At 39.9% G+C, this 13,963-nt stretch overlaps 1 long non-coding RNA gene across 1 annotated transcript; it reads left to right on the top strand.

Annotated features, from left to right (window-relative positions):
• Positions 1 to 5,852: 5,852 nt before the first annotated feature.
• Positions 5,853 to 12,407, top strand: LOC309670645. The gene is made up of 3 exons (XR_014269024.1): positions 5,853 to 5,874; positions 11,846 to 12,045; positions 12,393 to 12,407. It is a non-coding gene; the product is annotated as an uncharacterized lncRNA (long non-coding RNA).
• The last annotated feature ends 1,556 nt before the right edge of the window (positions 12,408 to 13,963 follow it).

The following is a 13,963-nucleotide window of genomic DNA, read 5'->3' as shown; positions in this document are numbered from 1 at the left end:
TTGGTTAAATCTAACTCAATGGTTCCATTTTCAGACAATAATAAAAAAAGAAAATATCTGCAATGAGTCGGAGGGCTCAGCGTATTTGAATTGGGAGGACATTTACAATTTTATCTATAGTGAAACTGGTCTAAATAAATTGAGATTTTAAGATATGTGTCTATCATATTAATCCTGCAGCAGGTTAGCTAAGGCCATTAGTTGTGTCTTTTTCAGTCTGTCACAAAATCTATTTAGAAATTCAACTTTTGATTTAAAATGAAAGGCCACTATTGATTATTCACTTTTATTCTGCAGAGCAATTAAGGTCTGTTATTAGAGGCTACTCAAGAAAACAATGGATGATTTTTCATATATTTTTACTAACGTTTATTTTTGAGAGAAGAGAGCACAGCATCTAAACACCCTCCATCTAAAGTCAACAGAGAGATCCGTTCACCCTACCAGTCTGAGCACGGACACCCTGGGTGCCCCTCCATGTTCTGAGCTGGGATCAATGCGGAGCACACACATGACCCCTGCTGCTGTCACATCATACAGGTACAAGTTTGTGTTCTCTAGTTTGGTTTTCACTATCTATAGAGAAAAAACTTATTTTCTGAAGGATACTAATCCTCGCATTAGTATGAGGGCTGCCACACAATAACTTTTGGGGGCTTTATTTTATTTTAATGTTATCTTCTTTTTAACCATATGTATGGGCAAGCATGATACTTAGCAACCTTTTCAATGTGTGGTGAGTTGGTGTTTTTCAAATCTACTACTGTTCCTTTCAGTGTAACCAGAAAATTCTCTTCTAATTTGGGCCTTGAAGTTTGTCTGAAAACTGCTATACCTAGAAGGAAGGAAGCGAACACTTACCTTTAACTGACTGCTCAGAAAACAAACTAACCACTTCTGTTAACAGCCACTTAAGAAAAAGATATTTAAAAGAGCCTTAGGGATTTTAACTGAAATCCTCTAGATTGAAAGGGAAATATCTTGGTTTGGTGTCAGACTGAGTTTGATTGATTTCAGGGGGTTAGCACCTCTCCAGCATCAAAGAACAGCACTTGACAGAGACCGAGATCTTAAACATTGGGGTTAAATCCTCTATCAAAGGAAGAGTTTCTCCCATTTAAGATGCAGGCCAAGAAACGGCATAGAAAAGGAGCACACAACATTGTCACTTTTAGCAGGCCTACAAACAGACCTGCTGCTTATGGCAGCTCTCTAAATATTAGAAATGTGATAGATTTCTATTAGAAATGGGAGTGCGAGGTGGAGGGTGTGTGTGTGACAGGATGTCACATACAGAACATGAAACCAGAAAAGGATGCTGCAGTTAGACACCAGCAGCACTGGGTGCATTTGGCTCTAGCCCTTATGTGTGGATCATTAACTTGATAGCACATACATCCTAAAGATAGCAATTATAGCATTTATTTATTTTGCTCTTATATGAGGGAGGAAGAACTCTAAATACAAAATCTTTTGCTGTGATGCACTTTGCTAGGGAAGACTTATTGTAGCTCCATGGTTTGCTAGCTCAGGATTGACTGGGAACTGATGAGACTACTGAAACAATAATGTCTATCACCATACTATATAAGGGAATGAGCTTGAGAACAGGGTCAGAGAGCATAACGTTTCCATGTTTCTACTAGAAGTCACTGGGAAATAGGAGGCAGGCTGAAAATATTTTCTGTTCAGCTACTCAGTTTAAATCATGACTCCTATAAAGTGCAGTCACAAAAGTATTTGTCAAATTAAACTGATTTCAAGTTTCATTTTAATCTCATTAAACCCACCAATTCTTTACACTGATTGAATAATTGGTCAAAATTTTGTTACTCAAAGGAATAAATAAGAAATGCAAAGCACTTACTCTTTGTGATAACAACTTCTAATCAAAATATCATTTGTAAGATCTTGAAGAAAACGAAGATACTCTTCTTCTCCTCTATACAAATACACAAGCTGTCAGAATCTTTCTTTAACATACACAGAATACAAATAAGGTTTACAATATCATCCAAAGAGGTACCAGTTTTAGAGTAATTAAACTAACTCAAATAAAGAATTTTGCCAACATATTCAAAAGCGATGAATCTATTTACTAGACTGCATTTTTTTACTATCCAGGTTTATACCTTTTTAAATGACTGATTTTCACAGCTCTGTTGGTCAACTCCCTAATTACTTTAATCCATTTATTTAATCTATTACTTTCATTAGTCAAGAATATCTATGCCTTTTGTGAATAATCAGTTAAAAAAATAGTTCCAATACACAAAGTGTAGGTATCAGAAGATAAATTATTATTAAAATTGTTTAACTATTTAACAAATATTTAACTTACTTTTCTTCAAGTTGTGATCCTGGAGAAAGTGGCACTTCAGAAACAGGAATCCATAATCCATGGTTCTGCCACAAACAAGTGAAGAGGAAAAGTAGAATTTCTTTTTAATTATCTTTGTATTAACATTTTATATTTCCATTGAGAGCAGGAGGAAATGATCTGATTTCATAATATATCGAAATCACAACAACATCATACTGAAGTGACAGGCCAGCTCATGCGAAATAAATGTCTTGAGTGTCACTCACTCATATAAATAAAGAAAAAGTATTATTATTAGGTAGGTTCGTGTTAGCAGAAATGGAAGCAGGCTTGTATAACCTGAGAAAAATGATGCAAATACTATGAAGGAAATCAGAAGTTCTGACAAAATAGAAAATATTTGCAGACCTCACTCAAGTGAGACAGCTTTTTCTTTAAAATGACGTGCAAAATATATTTGTATCTTTGAAAGAAGCCTTAGAAAACCAGATTGATATTCAAATTATCTTTTGCTGCAGATTATCAAATGGGAATAGCTGCTTATCTTGACAGTGTTGTAAAATGACGGTTTTGGTGGTTGGAACAGGAAATGGAATAGTCCCAGCTAGCATAGAGCTAGCACAAATCCTGCCTGTGGTACCTTGGCTGAGCTGTAATGAAATTCAACACTGATTCTACCCAGGGATGAGCAGGCCAAGGAATCTTACAAAACCTGTCTATCATCTATGGCTTTGGCTACTGTTAAGCATCCCTTATTTTTAAGAGCACTAAAATTTACTAAATTAATCCCCCATTCATCTTAAAAATCTAGGTGACTAATGGAGTGCAACTTCCAGACAGTGTCCTGTATGGCATACTACAGTACTGACCGTAGGCTGAGTGATTAGCACTTTGCCCAGATGTTTCTGGGCTCCAAGTTATTATTTGGATGGAGCGAAAGGCTGTAAATCAATCAAAAGCTGAAATGACTGCTTGAAATGTTAAGAGTGCAGCAAGATGTCAGTCAAGTAAGACAAAGCTCTGCTTTCAGAAGAACAGATTGTATTGGAATAGACTGGTTTTCACATCGCATAATACCTCGTTTGCATTTCTCAGAGAGACCAGTTACTTTAGCTGTTCCTATTTTATTCACAGAAGTCTGTTGACCCTTTCTAGATACACACGCTAGATTTCTCAATTGCAATCTTGATGACTTCTCACGAGATGATTTAATATTTTGGTTTTGCTCTTAACATATATGCGCCAAAGCCAATGATTCCATTGTCCATCTCATTTCCACACAGCCAGGACAACTTTTGTGTATAAAGAGCGGGCTCCATTCTTTGTAACAAACTGGGTACACCAACCTCAATTGGCTGCTGAGAAGAGTGATCTGAACGTGGTCTCACACGTGTATCTTCTACAAATCTGAAAGATTAAAAACACAATGAAAACCAGTTAAGCTTAAAATGATGCGTTTGAAAGGAAAATTACTTTACTTCTAGCACTGATGTATAAACAAACTGAGTAAGTACCTGTGCAACTCCCTTTTCTTTTCATTATTGACATTTGCTGATTTAACTGATGGTCTGCCAGGGGAGGAGCTCTTTTTTTGGGGAGGAGGATTATAATACCTCTGTTTTACAAGAAAAGATTGGTGTGATGTCTTTAAGATTTGAGGGGTAAAACGCTGTTTCTTTTCTGTGAAGTAAATTGAATGTTTGTCAAGGAGGTCCCCAGAATACGTTTTATTAAACGAGTTTTGAAATGCTTTCTTCCTGTTGCGATTGCCTAAACGCACATGAGACTGCAGAAGTGGTGAAGCAGTTGATCTGTCTGTGCTAGAGTTGTGAACAGGAGTCCGAGACAAAACATGCTGAGCAATATTTTGGATAGTCTTTCCTGCAGCAGGAGCTGGCATTGGAGCCCTTGAAATGAGCTTCTGAAAAGATACAGAGCGGGGCTGCTCTCTCTTTGTCCTGGAACAGTTGTTTCGACCAGACGTCAAATATAGGTGACCATTTTCCAACAGTGACCACCTCGCCTGTAAGTTAAAGAACAAAATAACTGACAAAAATTGTAAAAGCAATTTGCTGAAGACACTGTCTCCTACAAATTGATTCACACAGGAAGAAATTCAAGAAACTGTTTTCAAACTGTCTCAAGTGGTCTAAATTACTTGCCGAGTTTCGGGAACTGCAGTCAGGAGTAAAGCCACCCTGCCACTGTGCTAGAGCCAGTTAATGAGTCCCTTTTTCTAGTTTCTTTTTCCTTCTCTTTACAAGGTTGAAGTTGCTAATGACAAGTAGTCTTGGGAAATTACAGAAATTCCATCTTGCTTGCCAGGACCCACAGAGGAAGAACATGAGGTATTTTCCTTCCTTGGACGCTGTGCATTCTCATCGATGGAACTGATGTCTCAGTGGCAATCTCACAGCCCTTCTTCAATGGCATCTTCTATTCTCTCTTCTTGTATGCCCATGCAGGTGTGAGTATGACTCCATCTCACAAGTTTGAAGTCAAACGCAACCTCTGTTATCCTCATAAATACCATAGGTGAAATTATGGCCTATCATTTTGCTATTTCTCTCAGTGGGAGCAAGATTTTACAAATCAAAATAACACACATGTTTGAATTGGATGACATTCTTTATAAACAGCATCATTGGTAATCTAGTGGTAAACCCACTATAATTCTCAACAAACAGAAAGTTTTACAATCTAAATATAGTCTGATGCGGAATTTTTGCCCCAGAGAGACTCCAGACTATGGCAGAATGAAATGTTTTGCAAGACTTTGTCTATTGATGTGAGCTCCACTGGCAGAACCTGGTGAAGAACAGGCCTACTAACACTATCATGGGGTTGTACAGTTCCTGGTATCTGGCAGAATATACAGAATTAGGATTAATTACTTTAGGGTCTTGCTTTTACCAGAAATACCATTCTGAAATTCAGAGGATACTGTAAGACAATGTAAAGTTATTGCATTGCTTTCAGTGAGAATACTAAGAAACTCATTGGGATTTGGTTCTCTTGAAAATATTGTGTACAGAAATCATCCTAATAAGAATGCTGTCACACACATCAGCAAATTATGTCAATAAATCCACTCAATTTCTTTTTCTGGGCACCCCTGCGATACTTTTTAAAAAATTCTAATTCCATTTGCCAAAGGAGCAAAGAGAGTGCATGTGGGTTTGTGAGTGGCATAAGCATATTCATGCTGTCAGTGCAGGGACGCATTTTAGTCATGTACATGTAGTCATGACATGGGTACCTGTCATTGTAGGCCATGTGGGGACAGCAACAGTTAGATGAGAAGGTACCTGCCAGTTGGCAAAACTGAGAGTCAAATATTATCTCCGTTTGACTAGGCTATAAAAAGGCACACTGAATAAACCTGCACTTAACTGCTGTGTTACAGGCACTCCCCAGCACTTCAGAGTACAGCTAACTACGGGGAAACTGTTTCTTTCATGCGACTCGGTACTACCTGTGTGACGGGTCCTATGCTGTCAGAATGTCACATACCTTCTGCTGGCTTGGAGAAACACTTCTGAAGTTGAATGGTGAGGCAGGAAGACCATGTACAAGGTCCTTCTTACATTTTTCAAGGGCTTGAATTAGTCTGTCTCTTTTCTGCTGATCCTTGTCTGTACATGAAAATATGTAATCACAACCCTTTCCAGTTTAATCAATGGTCAAGTCATACAGTATGTCAAGTCATACAAGTCATACATTCTTCTTTTTGCCACTTTTCTGTCTCCTCCTCTTAATACCAAGTAGCAGACAGAGAAGACGATCACTCTACTTTTTACAGTTGGCGCTTGTTGCTTCCATGCTCAGCACACATCTGAATTTGAAATAAATGCAAGCCAGGACTCACACAGTAAGTAATGAGCTACTGGAGGGATAAGAGAGTGTGGCAACATTTTGTTTCCACCTCCTGTGCACTCTTTCCCCTATCCTAGACAGGAGCTGAGTTGATCAAGTAAGGATTCAAGTCTATGTACTAAGAGTTGGGAGACCAAAGTCAGGCTGCCACTGTGGTCTGTGCAGACTGTAATGTCAAGAAAGTGCACTTTCTGTATTGGTCAAACTCAGGCTGAAAAGAGTAGGGTGACACTTCTGCTAGCATCTCACACAGAAAAAGGACAGAAACAGACATAGTCCTTTGGATGATAGAACGAGGGGTAATGGCTTTAAACTGGAAGAGGGTAGATTTAGATTAGATATTAGGAAGAAATTTTTCACTCTGAGGGTGGTGGGACACTGGAACAGGTTGCCCAGAGAAGTTGTGGAAGCTCCATCCCTGGAGATGTTTAAAGCCAGGCTGCATGGGGCTTTGAGCAACTTGGTCTAGTAGGAGGTGTCCCTGCCTATGTCAGGGGGCTGGAACTCGCTGTTCTTTAAGGTCCCTTCCAACCTAAACCATTCCATGATTCTATGATCTTCAGACCTTACTGAAAATATGTAAGTGAGAGTAGGAATAACAATGCTTATTCTTATAAAAAGCATTATTGCCATATATCATATAATATATTTTTATATATTATATTATATATTAAGTATTATAAATTAAGAAGAATACATAGGAATAAGAAGGCGATATGAGTTATGCAAGACTACAGGGGCCCACAGGGGCATATTCATGGATAATGCAAAGCCTCTCAGAATTCACCATCTTTTGTCAGAACCTTACTTTTAGCAATACAAACAAGAATGAGGCATGACCATTTTACCTGCTGTGTTCCTTCCAAGCATAGCTCTGAGAAAAGGGATATGACTTGTGATGCGCCACACCGCCTTTCTCTTTGTAGATGGTGTTTAAAAAATAATAGCCCCAGCAGTTCTAGCTGAAACTAAGGATTCACGCACAAAATATCAGTAAAGCCGGGTGCACTGAGGTTCTGCAAGCTCCGTATGGTTCTTTTGGGTTGAAAATGCAGCTCTGCCAGAATTCCTTTGCCCTGTGGAGCTCTTGCGCATGGTGGCACATGCCAGTACTGCCAGGCAGGCCAGCAGAGAGACGTGCTCTGCTCCTTCCCCTCTGGGTGCGGCTGCAGAGACTTCTCAAACGGGTTATTCTAGAGGGTTAGCAAGGCTTCAGGTGAGCTGGTGAAATGTGACTTCTGGCTGTGTGATGTTCCCATGAAGAATACTGACTTAATTCCTGACAAAACGCATGACTGGTTCTTGATTAGCCTAAGGCCCCCTGGCCCCCTTAAACTGCTATTGTGGCAATGTACTGGAATTTACGCTCACAATTACCTGCAAAATTTTTGCCAATAAGAAGCAACTCCTCCTCCTCTGAAGTGGTGTATTTGCAGCGCATCTCGCTAGTAATGTGACAGAATAATGTTTGAAACGTGGCAAAGCAGCACTTACTGCAGATTTTCTTTTGAGGGGGAGACGCATCAACCTGAATTTAGTATTGCAGATTTCTGAATTAGCAGAAGGGTTACAGGGTTTTAGTTAGTCTTAAAGAAAGTAATATTTCCTTCAGAAAAGAAATAGCTGAGACTTTTCCTTTTTTTTTTTTTAAAAAAAAAAACAAACCACACCATTTAGATACTGCATGAAATGGTTGGCTCCTCTGAAGTTTGTGATGGCTCTTGTATGGGGCACACCATCTCTTGACAATTCCCCTGTAAGGTGGACTCAAGGCTGTGGCCTGGTCATTGAAAAAACCAGATTTCGCTAACAGCTAAAACCGATATATATAGTCTCCCGAGACATGTAATCTGGCTTTCCAGTCTTGCATGGACATGAATTCATAGCATCATCCTATTAAGAAAAACATGTTGACAATGCTAAATCCTATTTGGATGACTGGGAAGCAGGATTATACAACTCACTGGAACAAATAACAAAATGTACTTGCTCAATCGCATTCATGCAGAGATTAATACCTTCCCCTTTTATCTAGGTTTGTACAGTGCCCAATCAAAGTACCCCCCCAATTCTGATTAAAGACTGCATTCTGCGGTCATACGAAACATGACAAGACAAGGCAGCCTGCTGTGGTGTCCGTGCGACAGTACTGCCAGTCAGGATACTTGGCTTTTTTCACGGCAGTGCCAATGACATGTAAGGCTTTGGGAAAAAGCAATACCCGTGCCTCTCCGCTCCTCTGCACGTGCCGTCTGTCTGTGCGCTGGTGAGGCAGGACAACAACTTTCTGCCCAAGGCATGGCTGAGTCTTCAGCAAGTCTTGCCAAGGACAAGAAAGGTCAAAGAGCCACAGGTTTTAAACAGACTTTGTCTAGTATTTCACTGATATTTTTACTATAAATACGGGTTATAAATATGCCACCTGGCATTAAGCCTATTCAAACAAGTACTATTGCACTGCATTATAGTTTTATGTTTTGATTAGTTAGCAAAAGCGCCTGGGCCAGAATGTCTCATAGCAGCTCTCCATCCCCTTCCCTAACAGTTGCCAGGTTTCACCGCCCAGACCGTCGGGTTTTGTATGTTCCTCGGCCATGTGAGACAGACGGAGGGGTCCTGCAGCACGTCCTGGTCTGCTGACACAACTGCGGAGTGATTTACTTGCCTCCCCACCTTCTGGCCCTGCTATCTCCAGTTTCTCTTTCCTCACTGCTGTTTTTTCTCATTCACGTTTTTCCCTGCGCCCCTTCTTGCGATTCCAGGGCTGCTGAGTCTCACCGGCTCCCAGCGCCCATCGGCTGCCAGCAGTGCTCCAGGCTGCTTCCTTTCAAAGCCTCTCCCCTCCTACACTTCTCTTCCTAAAATGACCTCACCCCATGGGGACCTGGCACGCTCCCCAGATGCACGAATGAAGGGGCTAAGAGTGGAAGTCACTCTTCGGTTTTCGGGTCACATTGTTGGCTTTCACACGTACTCCTTACAGTTTTGTTTGAAAGTCGGCTGCGACTGTGCCACACCGAGCGCCGCCTGGCCCGGCCACACGGATTACTCCTCAGCAGGAGCCTACATGAGGAGAAAAGGATCATCTGCCCATTCTGCCTTTCTCCAAATACTTTTTAATAACAACTAGTAATGACCAAGAACAAAAAAGAAAATTACATATACACTTCGTATCCCAAATGATAGGTGTTTGCGGTTTTTTCTGTTTCTTTTAGAAAAGTAAAAATTAGACATCCCTTGCCTTCTGATCTCATGGCCTAGCTGAACTGTTTAAGAACTGGCTGTAGTTTATGGTTAAAACCATAACTGGGAATAATTAATTGGGACTGGGCAGGCAAGGTTTCACCTATAGAAGCATATCATGATTCAGTCTGTCACCTGAATCCTCTCAGGACTTGCCTATTTTTATTCCTGCAGCAGCCAGTATCTCTTGAGTACCTTTCTGCTGCTTCCCAGGGAACAGAATCATGTGGTATGGCCAGTGCAGCAGTTATTTAGGCAAATGTATTCAACAGCCTTTCTGTTAAGCTCATTTATTTGCTAATTTATCATCCTTCCTACTGTGGCAAGTGTTAATTTATCAGTGCTATTGTACAATTTCACTAGTACTTGTACTTGTATCTGGCACTTGTCAATGCAACAAAAGTACAGAAAATAAAAGAGATTTAGTTGAAATCTGGTCCTTTGAAAAACAGAGGAAGATTCAGATACTGTAGCCCTCACTCTGTTTTCCTAGCAGTTCTTGTTGCTTGCCAGTTAATAAAATGTCTTGTCTCTCCTTTGCTGCTGTGTGAAAGACCTGCGTACAAAACGAATGGACACAAACTTCCTCGACGCAGCAGTAGCAGCTTAGCTGATAATATTGGTCGATCTGACTGAAACAAACTAAACCACTTATGTGATTTATTTATTTATTTATTTATCTTTTAAATCTATTGCCTTTCAGCTGTACTTATCTCTATCTTAAATAGAAAGAAGAGCCGGCAAACACCTTAGACTGATTCCACAGCTGCCTGCTAAAACAGAAGGTTATTTTCAGGTCTAAGACAGAACATTATGGCCCGAGTATGAACATGGGATATAAAGCCGGAACAGGCTTCCCTGAAGTTGTTTACCAGATGTTACAAAACTCAGTGATTATAGTTAGAAATAGAATCCACACCTTGGCTCATGCCTTCATTTTTGGCTCGCAGTGGGAGTTCTGGTTTAATTCCTACCAAGTATTTTAAAAGAGTTGGCTTATGTTTAACTCCTGATGAGTTTTGAAACAACAAGGAAGTTTTCAAAGGACTGTGAGGGGAAAAAGAAGAGCAAGAAGTGGTAAATTAACTCCAGGCTGATATCAGCCCTGAGCGTAACAGCTGAATGGCTGTTAAAAGACTCAGTTAAAGTAAGTAACGTGAGCCACGCCAATTAAAAAGGTTTAAAAAAAAAAATCACCATGCCATGCTAACTCGATAAGAAAAAAAAGAGAGATTCTGATTGTGGTTGAGTGAGATAAAGGTGTTGGTTTAAAAGACTTCTGTAAGCTCCCTGGCTTTGTTCTGCATGACATTTTGACTAAGAAATTAGAACACTACAAAATTATATATGTTTACAAAAGTGGTAACTGGCCAATCTGAAAATGTAATTAGAAGTGAGGACTCCTTGCAAGGCAGGTGTTTCTAATGCAAGGATAATTTTTTATATTATATTATTAAATTATTTCTTTCAGTTATCTGAAAGAAAATATAAAATAATTCCTCATAAAGCTTGACCAACTACAGGTAGGGAAGTCATGAATAATAAAGGGGTGGTTTACTGTAACAAAGCGATCTCTATCGCTCCATGAGGTAGATGTAGGCACGCAGACGTAGGCAAGCAGTGTACTTTTCAGCATGGATAACAGAATATCTCTATTCAGAAAATGCAGGCTCTAACTTAAAGGAGGTGAGTCTTATCTGGGAATCGGTGTCACTGAAAAACATTCGTACCTTCTCCTAGCCAAACAGCTGCCTGTAATTTCCCACAGCGGCAGTTTAGCCAAAACTAGTGTAATACCGTTGCCTATAGAGAGTGGAAACCTCAAGTGTAAGTACAATGAGCCTTTACTGCAGTTTCCTTTGACAGGTGGATGGCTGCTGCTGGAATTATATATCCTGCTCTAAAACTCTACTACTCAAAAAGCATTTATAAATTGGGAAGGATGCAGAGAAGATTCGTAAGAATGATGAAGTCTGGAAAACACTCTGCATGGTGACAGATTTAAGGAGCTGAATGTATTTAGTTCCTCAAAAGGATGGTTAAGAAGTAACTTTATTCCAGCTTATAAACACCTATAGATAGAACAGAAATGAAACAACACAATTTGTCAAGCAAAGATTTACCAAAACTGAATAATTCATCGTAAAAGAAAGGCGTATGTTCCTCATAGCAAGGTGAGTTAGCCTTTGGAACAGTTTAATGAGAAGTAGGATGTAACTAAATAAGATTTGGACATACTTCTAAACCCTTCCCCCCAACTCTGTGAAACAGCAATGAACGGAGAGAAGACTTAGGGAAAAAACAGGCTACATAACTGCAACAGTTTATTCTCTCTGTGTCTGTGAAACTCTGAGATATGTATCATCAACTTACCAACTTATCTCAAATTTAATTTTTTCTTAGGTTTTGCTGCTATTGTTAACTGATGTAACCTCAGATTTTGGGCCAGTGCAATACAGAGGGATACAAGGACAGTAGTTTACGATGTTCACATCTATGGGCCAAATGCTGCAGTTCGCACTGGTAATAGTTTGTCTGGTGTGGGGACCACTTATTTTGGCATTTCAGAGCAAACAAGACCATTCCTTCAGCAGAAACCAGTGGTAAGTGAGGCTCGAGTGCTTAGATTTGATTTTAGATGCTCTTTGCCATGCTAGCTATTGTTATGAAAAGCCCATGTTGGCACATTAATCTACAGCGTGTGGGTGGTTTTTAAGCCCTAAGCTCTGGTTCAGCGTTATTTGTTTTCATCAATATTTAAACGCTGCAATACTACCAAGTGACTGGATAACAATGATTTTATAGGGGAAGAAAAGCCTCTGAAATGCCAGATATACTCAGTAAACATTGCTAAGTGACACTGCCTGTTGTTGTTTGCCACATTGTTTTCTAATCCCGTGCCAAATTCTGCACGTTTTGCTAATGTGAGAGCTCATGCTGATGTTAACAGGAATTTCCCCAGGAGGAAGGCAAGAAGGAATTGGCTCTCCATAACAAACCACCCAATCCAGCAATTCTGAACTGCTTGAAACCTTTGGCCGTAACTCACGTCTGCTGTGACTGCTCCTGCCTTACTAACAAACTCATGAACATCAACGGAGCTGGCAGCACTTGACACAGTTCCTTCATAGACCGCATCAAAATAAGTAAAGAACACACTCTCTTCTCTTATTCAAGCAAAGACAAGATTTGGCATTTGTTTTACTTACTTAGGGGAAGTAGTCTATTTTTCTTAATCTTTTAGTGAGTATTAATAAGATCTATTTAAAAGGTGAGGTTCACAGCTCTGTAACTACCACCTGCTCTTAACTTCTATGTATTCACAACTTCCTGCATAAGCAAATAAAAGCAAACTCTGACACTTAGTGCATCTCCCATTCTTGCAGCCTGTTTCTCATCTTAAGCATGTTTCAGCACATTTCTGATACAAAAGGCCAGATCTCCCTCCCTCCCTCCCGGCAGTACAGATTTACAATGGTAATTTACACTGTGAAAAGGTGGTCCAACAGAAGGGTAACATCCAGCATCATTGCTTTTGATTTTTTAAGATTCTGATCTCTGAAGTTACTAAAAATTGGTAAAACTTCTTTAGCCAAGCTGCAGATTTTCATCTCTTACCTGAAGCCAACAGGCAGCAGGTGGAGGGATGCTCCGCTGTCAACTCTGCATTATGCCAAGGAGTGATCAAGAACTCCTTTCTGGAATTTCAGTTACTTTGACAAACAAAATATCCTATAGCTATGTCACTCATTATTTGAACTGATTCTAAATTTTGTGGTGAAAAAACATTGTGAGTAAGGTCAGAAGTAGAAGTCAGAACATCTGTCTGCGGACCACTGACAGGAACGTACAAGCCTCTAGAGGGATAATGGCACTTTTTTTATACTGGTACTGTATGGAGATATTAAAAGAGGAAAGGAATTCTAGAAGTTGGAGTACAAGAGAAATGTCAAGATACTTCATCCATGTTTAAAGCACTAACTGATTGCTGATGTATGCTGCTTTCTCCTTTGGCAGCAGAGTAGGAACACAAAGTTAAAATGGTCAGTGCACAAAGGTTATGACAAGACTCCTGCTCTCTGCATCCTCCAGTAGCTCCCACTACCTTCTTCCTCCCCTTTTACAAATACTCCTTTCAACAGCACTGACTCTGAAATTGATGGGAAGGATGGGTTTGTGATTAGAGCACTGCGGTAGGACTTAAAAAACTATCATTTAATTCCCAGCTCTACAACAGGCTCCAGTGTGATCACAGGTATGTTAATTTACCTCTGGTGTCTTAATTTCCTCCCTGTAAAAGAGGATGATAGCACATGTTTACTCTGTTCTAGCTGGCACATCATTTTGGGCAGATATCCCCAGAAGATGATCTTTAAACTGTGCAGTGGGTACCATAAAGGAACTCAGATCCCAAGTGGAGCTGCTAGCATAGGGTAGGATTCGAAGTGTGAGAAGAAGAATTTATGAACCAGACTAGTGGTTTAATCATTGATAGCTGAATGACGCAGTCTAGTCATACAT

Source organism: Vanellus vanellus (assembly GCF_965231255.1).
Source record: "Vanellus vanellus genome assembly, chromosome: 3".
NCBI classification, from domain to species: domain Eukaryota; kingdom Metazoa; phylum Chordata; class Aves; order Charadriiformes; family Charadriidae; genus Vanellus; species Vanellus vanellus.
The sequence above is the reverse complement of the archived record's forward strand: the minus strand, read 5'-3'. Positions and strand labels throughout refer to the sequence as shown.